This window comes from Parasteatoda tepidariorum, chromosome 7, assembly GCF_043381705.1.
Source record: "Parasteatoda tepidariorum isolate YZ-2023 chromosome 7, CAS_Ptep_4.0, whole genome shotgun sequence".
Classification (NCBI taxonomy): Eukaryota; Metazoa; Arthropoda; class Arachnida; order Araneae; family Theridiidae; genus Parasteatoda; species Parasteatoda tepidariorum.
In genome coordinates this window covers 46,748,539-46,758,557 of record NC_092210.1, presented here as the reverse complement: position 1 = coordinate 46,758,557, position 10,019 = coordinate 46,748,539, and the positions used below count along the sequence as shown (strand labels likewise).

General features: G+C 30.5%; 1 protein-coding gene across 1 annotated transcript in view; it reads right to left on the bottom strand.

The window, feature by feature from the left end:
• LOC107451564 (uncharacterized) overlaps positions 1–6,553 on the bottom strand; it is a 37,952-nt gene extending 31,399 nt beyond the window's left edge. Inside the window, exon 1 of the mRNA XM_016067703.4 lies at positions 6,420–6,553. The gene's annotated coding sequence lies outside the window, so the exon portion shown is untranslated. The remainder of the gene's footprint in view (positions 1–6,419) is intronic.
• Positions 6,554–10,019: the final 3,466 nt, after the last annotated feature.

Sequence of the window (10,019 nt, the reverse complement as noted above, 5' to 3'; positions counted from 1 at the left end):
ATATATATATTAAATGTGATATGATGATGAGTAAAATTATTTTTCACTTATTCCTTAAGTTGCGTTTTTTCTCGAGTCCAGTTGATTATTTTTCCAATATAGGTTATTGTTCATTTTCTTACGATTAAAATATTTTCGAAATATTCTCACTTAAAGTTATAATATTTTGTTAGAAAATATTCTCCATTTTTAAAAAAAAAGTAATATCGAAACGAATACACTAACGAAACATTCGATCTTAGAATTATAATATTTTACTAGAAAATAATCTTCATCTTTTTTTTTTTAATAGTGATTATTATGAAGTGTTGACAGAATTCGAAGTAAAGGTGATGAGTCTTCCAGGGGTTCAAAAAATGTACTTTCTATTGGTTCCATTAAAATGTCGATACAATTAACTGCGTCTGCAAATGTAAAAAAAAAAAGAGAAGAAATGTTCGATTCAAAGTATGCCGTATTGAATTTCTTCTTATTTTTTTCCTTTCATTAATTCTGGAACTTTACATTTACACGCAATTCAATTTTACAACTCACAAAATATCTTTTTCTCAGAGTAAAATCTTCATAAATTCAAATATTTACGAAGTTTAGAAACTGAAATAATTATGATTTTGGTATAGAATATTCAATTACTATTTAATTTTTACGAAAGCACAAGGGTAACTTTTACAATAAATATTTGATACACTGAGAGTTAAAATATTAGATTCGAAAGTAGACGAGTGAATTTAATATTTATTCCCAAGTTTTTTCCTTTAAATTTACATTTATTTGCATTGCATTTATACTATATTCATAAAATATTTATTTATCTTTGAGATGTTATAGTGTTTATTGTTTTTAAAGTCTTAAAGTTATTTTAAACTGAACATATTTCTGAATAAATTTAAATTTTTTTTAATGCAATAAAATTATTTTTCCACTATTGTGATTTAGTATGATTTTAAATTTTTTTTAAAAAAAACTCACAATTTTATTAAGAATGTATTTAATTTCAAAACGAACATGTTTAAAGTACTTTCAAAGCAAGTAAAAAGCATTGCATTAAGGATTGATTATGAAGCTTTAACCTCTACTGTATAATGCCATTTGACTTAATGTATTACGTATGTTCGAAAACATTCCGTAGCTTTGCTATTCTTTAAACTTTTAATGGTTTTAAAAAACATTTTCATTAAAAATTAAAACCATGAATAAAATTATTAAACATATATAAATGTAGAAAACTTTTTTGTATCTCATCTGCTGAGGATCAAAATAAGAAAGTCCGATACAACGAATCTCACTTTGAAATAATGAAAATGGCAGTAATTGAAACTGTTCTCTTCAACACCATAATAATATTTTCTTGAATTAAAATGTCTACATCACGAATTATATTCCTGCAATTTCTGAATTACACCTTAAGTTTTCCTTTCCACGTGATTCACGAATTACACATGAATATTCACATGATTAGCGACTTTCTACATCACAATTCATACTTTCAAGATTGACGAATCATGAATCGAAATTCATATTTTAAATAAATTACTATTACTGTATACGAATCTGGAATTACGAAATGGGCAGTAAAACATGTTGAATGAGGAAGAAAAAAAGCTTATGAGGGCTGTGGTAGCTCAGTGGTTAGAGAATCCGACTCTAGTCCAGAGAGGTCGAAGATCCTTAACTCAACGAGTTGAGATCCAACGAGTATATGCGATATACGTGCTCGTAAAATCTGTGGAATAAAAGGTGCCGTGGTCGGTCGCTGAGCTATGCCAAGGGTAATGAGAGTGAAACCTGGAGAAAATTTTCTTCCCCTTCAGATCTCTGTCGAAATTGTGTGGACTCATGAATAATTGGTGCTGCCATCTGTTCGTGGAGTTCTGATCTAAGACATACTTTCACCCTTGTGGTGCTCTCTTATCAACCGAAGGGTGCACCTTCCACACTTAACTTGCCTGGCTGGCGAGCTTGGAGTCTCCAATTGTCATTAGAAGCAACAAATGCTTAAGTATATCATTCGGTATAAATCATTGGAAGGAGGCAGAGGGATCTTCTATAAAAACAAAACAAAAAATTTTTGGCGATTCGATATAGAGAATTTTTTTATCCAAAGAAAATTGTAAATTCATCAGTAAAATTACTTTCGACAATTATAATCAATTACTTTTAAGTATTTTTTATTTTGTTCTTTGTATGAAATGATAGATGTTTTAGCGCAACAACCAATGAACACTAGAACTGGATAAGGGGCTCAAAAAATGCTTCCCGTGGTTCGAGATATCTGCGTCTTCAAGTCTAAGACTAATCCTTAACCCTTCTCTGACTGTGTCACATCTCCTACGTATGTCATTTTTGTGCCCGTATGGTCAGAGTGGCACGCATCGCAACGAAGATAATAATTGCATCATTGAAATGGAATTCGTCGCTACTTGCACGTATTTTTAAACCCCGCGATTATTTTTGTATTTCTGAATATTGCTAAAAGATGGTGCAACTAGTTCCGCTTTCTCTCCAATATTAGCAGTGAGATTTCCTGCCTGGAATTGAAATCAAAATAATTTTGTACTTCCCGTAATTTCGTTTTCATTAGTGTAAGTATTGCATGTCAAAATAGTTGATATAGTTTTGTGATAAATGAGATTTTTGCGGTCTGATGCCCCAAGACTGATTGTAAAGCTGTTTAAACTTCGAGGTTGAAAAATTATTTTCCAAAATAATTCTTAACTAATTTTAATGATCATTTCATGCAGATATTTCTCTTAAACATTTCAAAGCATGGAGTTAATAAATATGTTATCACAGTGTATATTTTTAAGATAAAACTTGGATTCCTTGCAGGGTAAACTGGAGATTAGTGGACGGTACATCACATATTTCACTACCAATAGGTCAAGCAAAAAACTACTTGAGGACAAAAATATTTTTCCTTTCCGAATTTTAGATAGAGCATATATTAATTTTCAGCAATTAGACGAATTGCCTTTTTTGGGTCGGAAATTCAAAAACAATTCGACAGAGAAGTAATAATAAAGTTATCTGTATCCCTTGAAAGGAAAAAACAAAGTTTTACCCTTTGAAGACGGTGGTCACAGTTGTTCCCTTATATATATTTTTTTCTGACTCTCTAATTACAAGAAAAATAATAAAAAAAACAGTCCAATTATTACTAAAAAAAATCTGTTCGGTTATTGTCATTATATTTTCCCTTAAATATAAAATCAAAAAAAAAGTAGTTTGATTTTTTTTACATTCATATTCAAAAATTTCTCAACGTTTTATTTTGCAAATCAAAGAAATTTCGTTGATAAATATTTGTTTCTCTTTTAGACCTAAATAACTGGAAATAACTGCAAATTGGAAAAATCATTGTTTGAAAGTGAGGCGTGTGGTAAAAATTCTACCACTAACCCCGATAAAGGCACCTGTGTTTAATGTTGTACTTCATAACCATAAATAATTAAGATATTAATTATAATATTCTCCTCTTGTTTTTTTTCACCTTAAATTAAATTAAAATAATAAAAAAGTAGGAAAATTGTGTTAAATAAAAATTCTGCATCAAAGAGTTAAAGATATCTCATCAAAAACACTTTCACGAAACGATTTCCTTATATCTTGGCATAGATGGTAATTTCGCTTTATTTCTATTCTTTTGATTAATACAATAAAATCTTGATATAACAAGCATGGCATATTAAAAGAAATCCGCTTTTACGACAAATTTCTACGTCATCTTCAAAATTTCATAATATTAAAGATGCCGGTAAGGTTTTAAGATTAGTAGTTTTCTGCCATTACGACAAGAAATCTCTTAATAAAGTACGTTTATGTTACCTTAATATAATCTTAATATACGTTTTTCTGATGTTCGAATGAGCAAATATTTTAAGAAAAAATTTAAATGGAAGACATTTTTGAAGTCATACTTCTTACGTTACTTCCAACAAGGTTGCGTTAAACGTTTAACGCTACATTTTTATTGGCCGGGAAATCACGTGGTAGGATCCAGTTTTCCCTCATTCATTTCCATATTGTTTTGGTTCTCACTAGCATAAAAATATTATAAGTCATAAAAGTATTGTTTTTCTATAAATATTTCTTTAGTTTGATTTGATACACATATAATTTAATAGGATAGTATTTTTTATATTCAAATTTAGATAACAATTGTAAAAAATGAGTGAAAACAATCCCACGGACAATGCGACGGATTTAAGGTTATGTCAAGGTACGTCTCTTGTGAATATCAATTGATTGTTAGGTTTTCTCTTCTGAAATTACATTATGACGCATTCACATACATTATTAATACTAAATTAATACAAATACATTTTCCAGGGCGAGACGATGAGGCAACCACAAGCACTTCCACTGGTTCAAGAGGTCCACGAGGGAAAAATGCACAATATTACCGTGATTACAGAACACTGAAGCGAGCGGAGCAGGAAAAAGAGTCGTTGAATAGAACTAGTGATCCTTCTACGACTGCTGATTCTTCTACAATTAGCGTCGCAGGTTGCGAAGTTTAACTTCTTCCGCGCGGAGGGACTCCACGCACTATTTTTTATTTTATTTATTTCTGGTATCAATAAGGAAATGAGAAAAGTGGATATCACTTCCGTCTTACATTTTTTGGTTCTTATTTTTTAAAAAGCAATGTGAAGGTGACCACCAGCTTGGTTATCTTTTTCTCAACAAAAAGATCTTCCGTTTTTAGAAATCCGGCAGAACTCTTCTTAAAAAAATTCACATTTCATACACAGCATGTCTGTTATTTCTCTTCGTGACGACTTATTATTAAAATCAACATTCACTGTTATGGAAATGTAAAGGCTTGTACATTCCATTTTCTTTTTAAAAAGGACGTAACGAATTGGAAACTTATTCAAAGAATTAGACATTTTTGTCTTTTATTATGCAGAGAGCCAAGTAGTTCTGTCTCCTGACAGGAGCAGTCTACTCCAGATATGTATTTTAAATGAAGATAATTCTCCAAAATAAAAAAGAAAGAGGTTAATATTGAAATTTTTTTGCACTTTATATTGAATTTTAGCATTAAATATGTGCTTTTACTTACTACAAAAAGTGTTGTGGTAGTACGACAATTTTATTCCCTGTTATGCGTTGTCTTTATGACGGACTTTCACTCAGCTTATAATATTTATTTCAGAATAACAATTAAAGTGCCGGGATGGTTCAGGGGATAGAGCGCTCGGCTTCCAGCGAGGTTAACGGGTTCCATTCCCTGCAATGGCCGGACGATACTGACCCCAGTGCTGTTGTAAAATATCCTCAATGGCAGACGGATCATGGGCTAGAGTCACCTAAAATGCCGTCAGGCTAACCATGAGAGGTTTTCATGGTTTTCCTCTCCATGTAAAGCAAATGGGGGTTAGTTCCATCAAAAAGTCCTCCACGTAAGCAAATTTCTCCCAATACATGATCCTTGTCTTCTGAATTGGGTTCAAAATAACAAGACTACGGAGTTGAACATTAGTAGTCATAAACCCAAGATTGTGTAGGCTGTTCAACGATGGTTATAAATTAAAATAAAGTACTTGAGTGTATTTTAAATTGAGATGCATACATTTTACTTTAATCTGTCATTGTTCAATTTTTATTAACCTTACATTTATGAAACTTTCATTGTGTATAAACATAATGCTGGAGAAAAATATTCTACTGGAAGATATAAGACAATTATAAATCAACTTTGGAAACACCTGGACTAGGTGATATACCGTGAAATATATGTATTTTTTGCACTGCAATAATAATGTTTTTAAAAATATTCCGACATTGTATCAGAATATACCGTGTATAATGATAAATAGCGGGTATGTGACAATCACGCGTTCATTATCAACAATGATAAATACAGAAAACAATAGTAACGCGATCATTGTAGATAGTAATAATTATCGAATGCAAAAATTTGATAATAATTATCGAAAATGATGTTTACACATAATATCGACAAGGGATTCTCAAAATAATATCGGCAGCGATATTATGAATATGCTGCTTCTATTAGAAGTTTTTTAATTAATTATTATAAAAATTGTTAAAGACAATTTAAAATAAATATTTTTCTTTTTAGCTGACATAAGAATTATCGAATGAAAAATTCATCAAAATAGAGTCAAAATGAAAAAAAAAATTGTGATTTTTCGTTAATTATTGTTATTTTATGATAACGAATCATGATGTTAAAATTCCGTTACCTTACAGCCCTACTTAACACCCATAAAGTATTTAAAATGTGAATATCATTTATAATATTTAGGAGATTTTAATCTGAGCATAGAAAGTTTATTTATAATGCAATTACAAGCCTAATTCAGTTGTTAGCCGGTAGTAAATAAGTGATAATGTGAAAAATAATCTGATGCGTATTAATAAATATGAAAAAAAGAAGTGAAACTTACTTGCGTTTCCTTCAAATTTGTTCCCAAACTAGTACGCGTTGATTTCTAAACTTTTTAAAAATGCCTCCTTGAGTTCAGAGGACTTTATGGGATCTGTGAAACAGTTTTATAGAGTTCTAACTCCCACAACTAGAGGAGCAGTAGCTATGACGTAATGATAGGCGGAGAATTATGAACCACGCCCTCTTGTTGCGCTAAGCTCCTCGGGGAATTGGAACTAAATGCACCCTAGAGATCAAACATGCGATCATTAGGCCATCTCGCTTCTTGAAAATCAAGATGATATGCCTTTTTAATGAAAAATCTCTTAAGGAGTCGGTGCATTTTGAGCGAACACTTATAGGGTTATCGCACTTAATTTAAATGTTTACATTTAATTGTCATAACTATTTCTTAATGAGTATTTAAATAAAAAAGAAAAACGAGTGCTTGCTGTTATCGATTATTAGACCGGAAATTTTTAGGGTAAATATTATTGTAAAATGCAGTCTGCACTGTTTCATTAATTGGGGATAGAGCATTTGTCTCCCAATGAGGTAGGAGATTCCAATCCTAGCGGTAGCTCGTTGATACGAATTCTGCTCATTTACCACAGTGTTGACGTAATGGTAGACGGATAATTGGTAAGAGTCTTCGCAAGTCAGGCTAACCATGGGAGCTTTTCCTTGTTTTCTTCTCCATGTAACGCAAATGCAGGTTAGTTCCATCGAACGTCGTATATGAAGACAAATTTACTTGATCCAGAAGTTCCCTCGTCTTCTGGATTGGAATCTAAATTATAAGGCATTAAATATGCTCAGTGGTAGACAGATCATGGTTTAAAATTCCCTTTCCATCGGGCCAATTGTGGTTGATTTTAGTGGTTTTCCTCTTATTACAAATCAAATGCGGGTTACTTCCATTAAAAAGTTATCCACGCAGGCTAGTTCTAGATCCAGAAGTTGCCCTTGATCCAGAAGTTGGCATCTGAGTTGGGTTCAAAATTTCAAGGTTACGGGGTTGAACATTGATAGTTGTAAACTCATGGTTGGGTTGGTTATAAAACAAAATAAACTGTTCAGGAAAAATAGTTTAGATTAGTATCGATAGGAGGTCAGGCTGGCTTTCTTTTCTTCTTGGCTGAGAAAAAAAGTAGGATCTAACTAATAGAATGTGATAAAATTTACAGTGCTTCTGACTTTATGGGAACAACAAAAAGTTCTGTAATTTTCATTGAAGCTCTTTGGTAAGAATTTTTTTAAAAGTAAAAATAAAATATGCCTTTATAATATGTTATAAAACCTGGTAAATATCGCAAAATATGGTAATTTTATTATGATACATTAGAGTAGGGTATAAGAAACCATTTATTTGGATAAATTTACTTTTCAGTTATGTATAATAAGACTGTAATTTTGAAAACCAGGTAAGCCTTCATCATATGAACGGAAAAAAATACTAAATAGATTAATATAAAAACCATATATTTTGGTTTTATTATCAGAATTACAATTTTTTAAAAGAAAAAAAAAACAGAATTGTCATTGTATACAGTGCCGTAATTTAACCGGAATGTTTTTTCTCTGTGCGGGACGATAGGACCGGTTTTTTTACATCTTAACTCTAACTATTTATATGTCATGACAGGATTGTACAGAGGATAGAGTGGCATTTTGCTCGACTTTTATGATTATAATTTGAGTTTTTATTTCTTTTATGAGATTCTAAGGAAATAACTTCTAGATATTAGCTAAAAAATGGTTCATCTTTTCACCTGTCTGTGTTATATGGGAACGTTATGAGAAACGTGCTTCCGATTTCTTATCCTCATATTTTTGTTTCAAGAATTTTGAGTTTTCGAAAAGAATTGAGAAGATTCTAATGGTATACAATAAACCATCGAAAAATGCAACTTGTGCGTAACATCTTTAGTTTTACTCAACTCAAAACTCTAACTAAAGAATCCATATTAATCCATATCTAATACTAATAGTACATTCGCATGTTTACTATTAGTATTGTATTCACATGCTTTGGGCTAATGACTTTGTTTTATGATTTAAAGACTGTAATATTGTTCATTTCTCCAGAATTGCTCCAAAATATTTTAATCGACTACGCATTGTACGACAGTTTTCTATTGATTTAAAACATTTAAATTCAGTCAATAATGAATTAGTTTTGATTATAAAATAACCTAAAATCTAATCTATGATCTTCTAGCATTTCAAAAATGAAATTAAAAGGGAAAACTTAAAATAAATGGACATTTTCTAAAAAATAAATCCACGAAAAAGGGATTTCTCGTGAATGCCGCAAGCATCCGTTTGACCCGTGCTTTAGTTATCAATTTTTAACTTCTCTTAATTATGTTTACTCTTGTTTATCCTTATTAAAATAGTGTTAACAACCAAGGCAGCTCAGTTTTATCCTAATTTCTTTTAGTTTTTATTTTATTTTATGACTTCGGATAAGGCGTTTAGTTTTAGTTTTCCGCTTCATTATGGAAGGTGTCCGCAGAGACCATGCAAGAACTCTAATACATTGTTTATCAGTGCAATACATTGTTACTTCGCTGAAAACATTGTAATCGAACTCGTTTTTCTCCTAACCTCTCTTTTTTCCGAATTTTGGAATTCCCCCGGAATATATAAAAAACTTTTCGCACTTAAGAACATTTTATATGTAAAACAAAGCTATTGAAAAGTCATATCCCTAAAAAAAAGCCTCTTTTTCTGAAAAAAAAAATCCTCCAACCTTTTCAATCCCTACCCCAATTTTCAACAATTCACTCATTGTTTCGTAAATTATTAATCTTCTAAAAAATGTCGAATACACTTTTGTAAGAAATTTTATGCTGGTACTTTTCACATTGAATAAATTTTACAAAATTATGAAAAATTGATTTTTTTTAAAGGGAACATTTTAACAAGCATTCTCACAAATAATTTTCATCCACTCTGCTCTCTCACTTCAAGCAAATACTTTGCCCAATTCCAAAACTACTAATTTTTTCATTATGCTCAATGGTTTTTGTTCTTAATGTTGATATGCTCAATGAATTGCGAGTTTACAATTATTATTTTTTCTTCACGAAAGTGACCAAAAATGAATTTTTCGTGGAATTAAAACAACTTTGACTATAAAATTGAAAAAGCTTTAAATCTGACTTTTAATAACATCAATAATTCTAAAAAAAAGTTTTTATTAATTGACTTCATTCTTTTAATTATAACTATAAATTATCAAGTAGAAAGCAAATTCAGCCTCATAAATTTAAATATCGATCACCTCGATTCCTTTTTTAATAATGAAATTGAATACTAAAAACACTTCATGAAAGTATCCAAAATCTAAATTACTGTAATAAAGGAGGATTAACTTAAATACTGAGAAATATTTTTCAGTTTATTCAGTTCAATTTATAAAAGGATTGGATTTAATGATCGATGCAATAAATTTATCGAGCTAAAAAAGATTAAGTGCGCCTAATTTCTTCGTATTATAGAATTAAATTAATAGACTGCTCTTTCTCATTAAAATTAACAAACTAAAAATGTTTTCAAAATTCTGAGGGATTTCTTTTTTTATGCTTAAATCGATTGAAAAAGCTGGACTGAG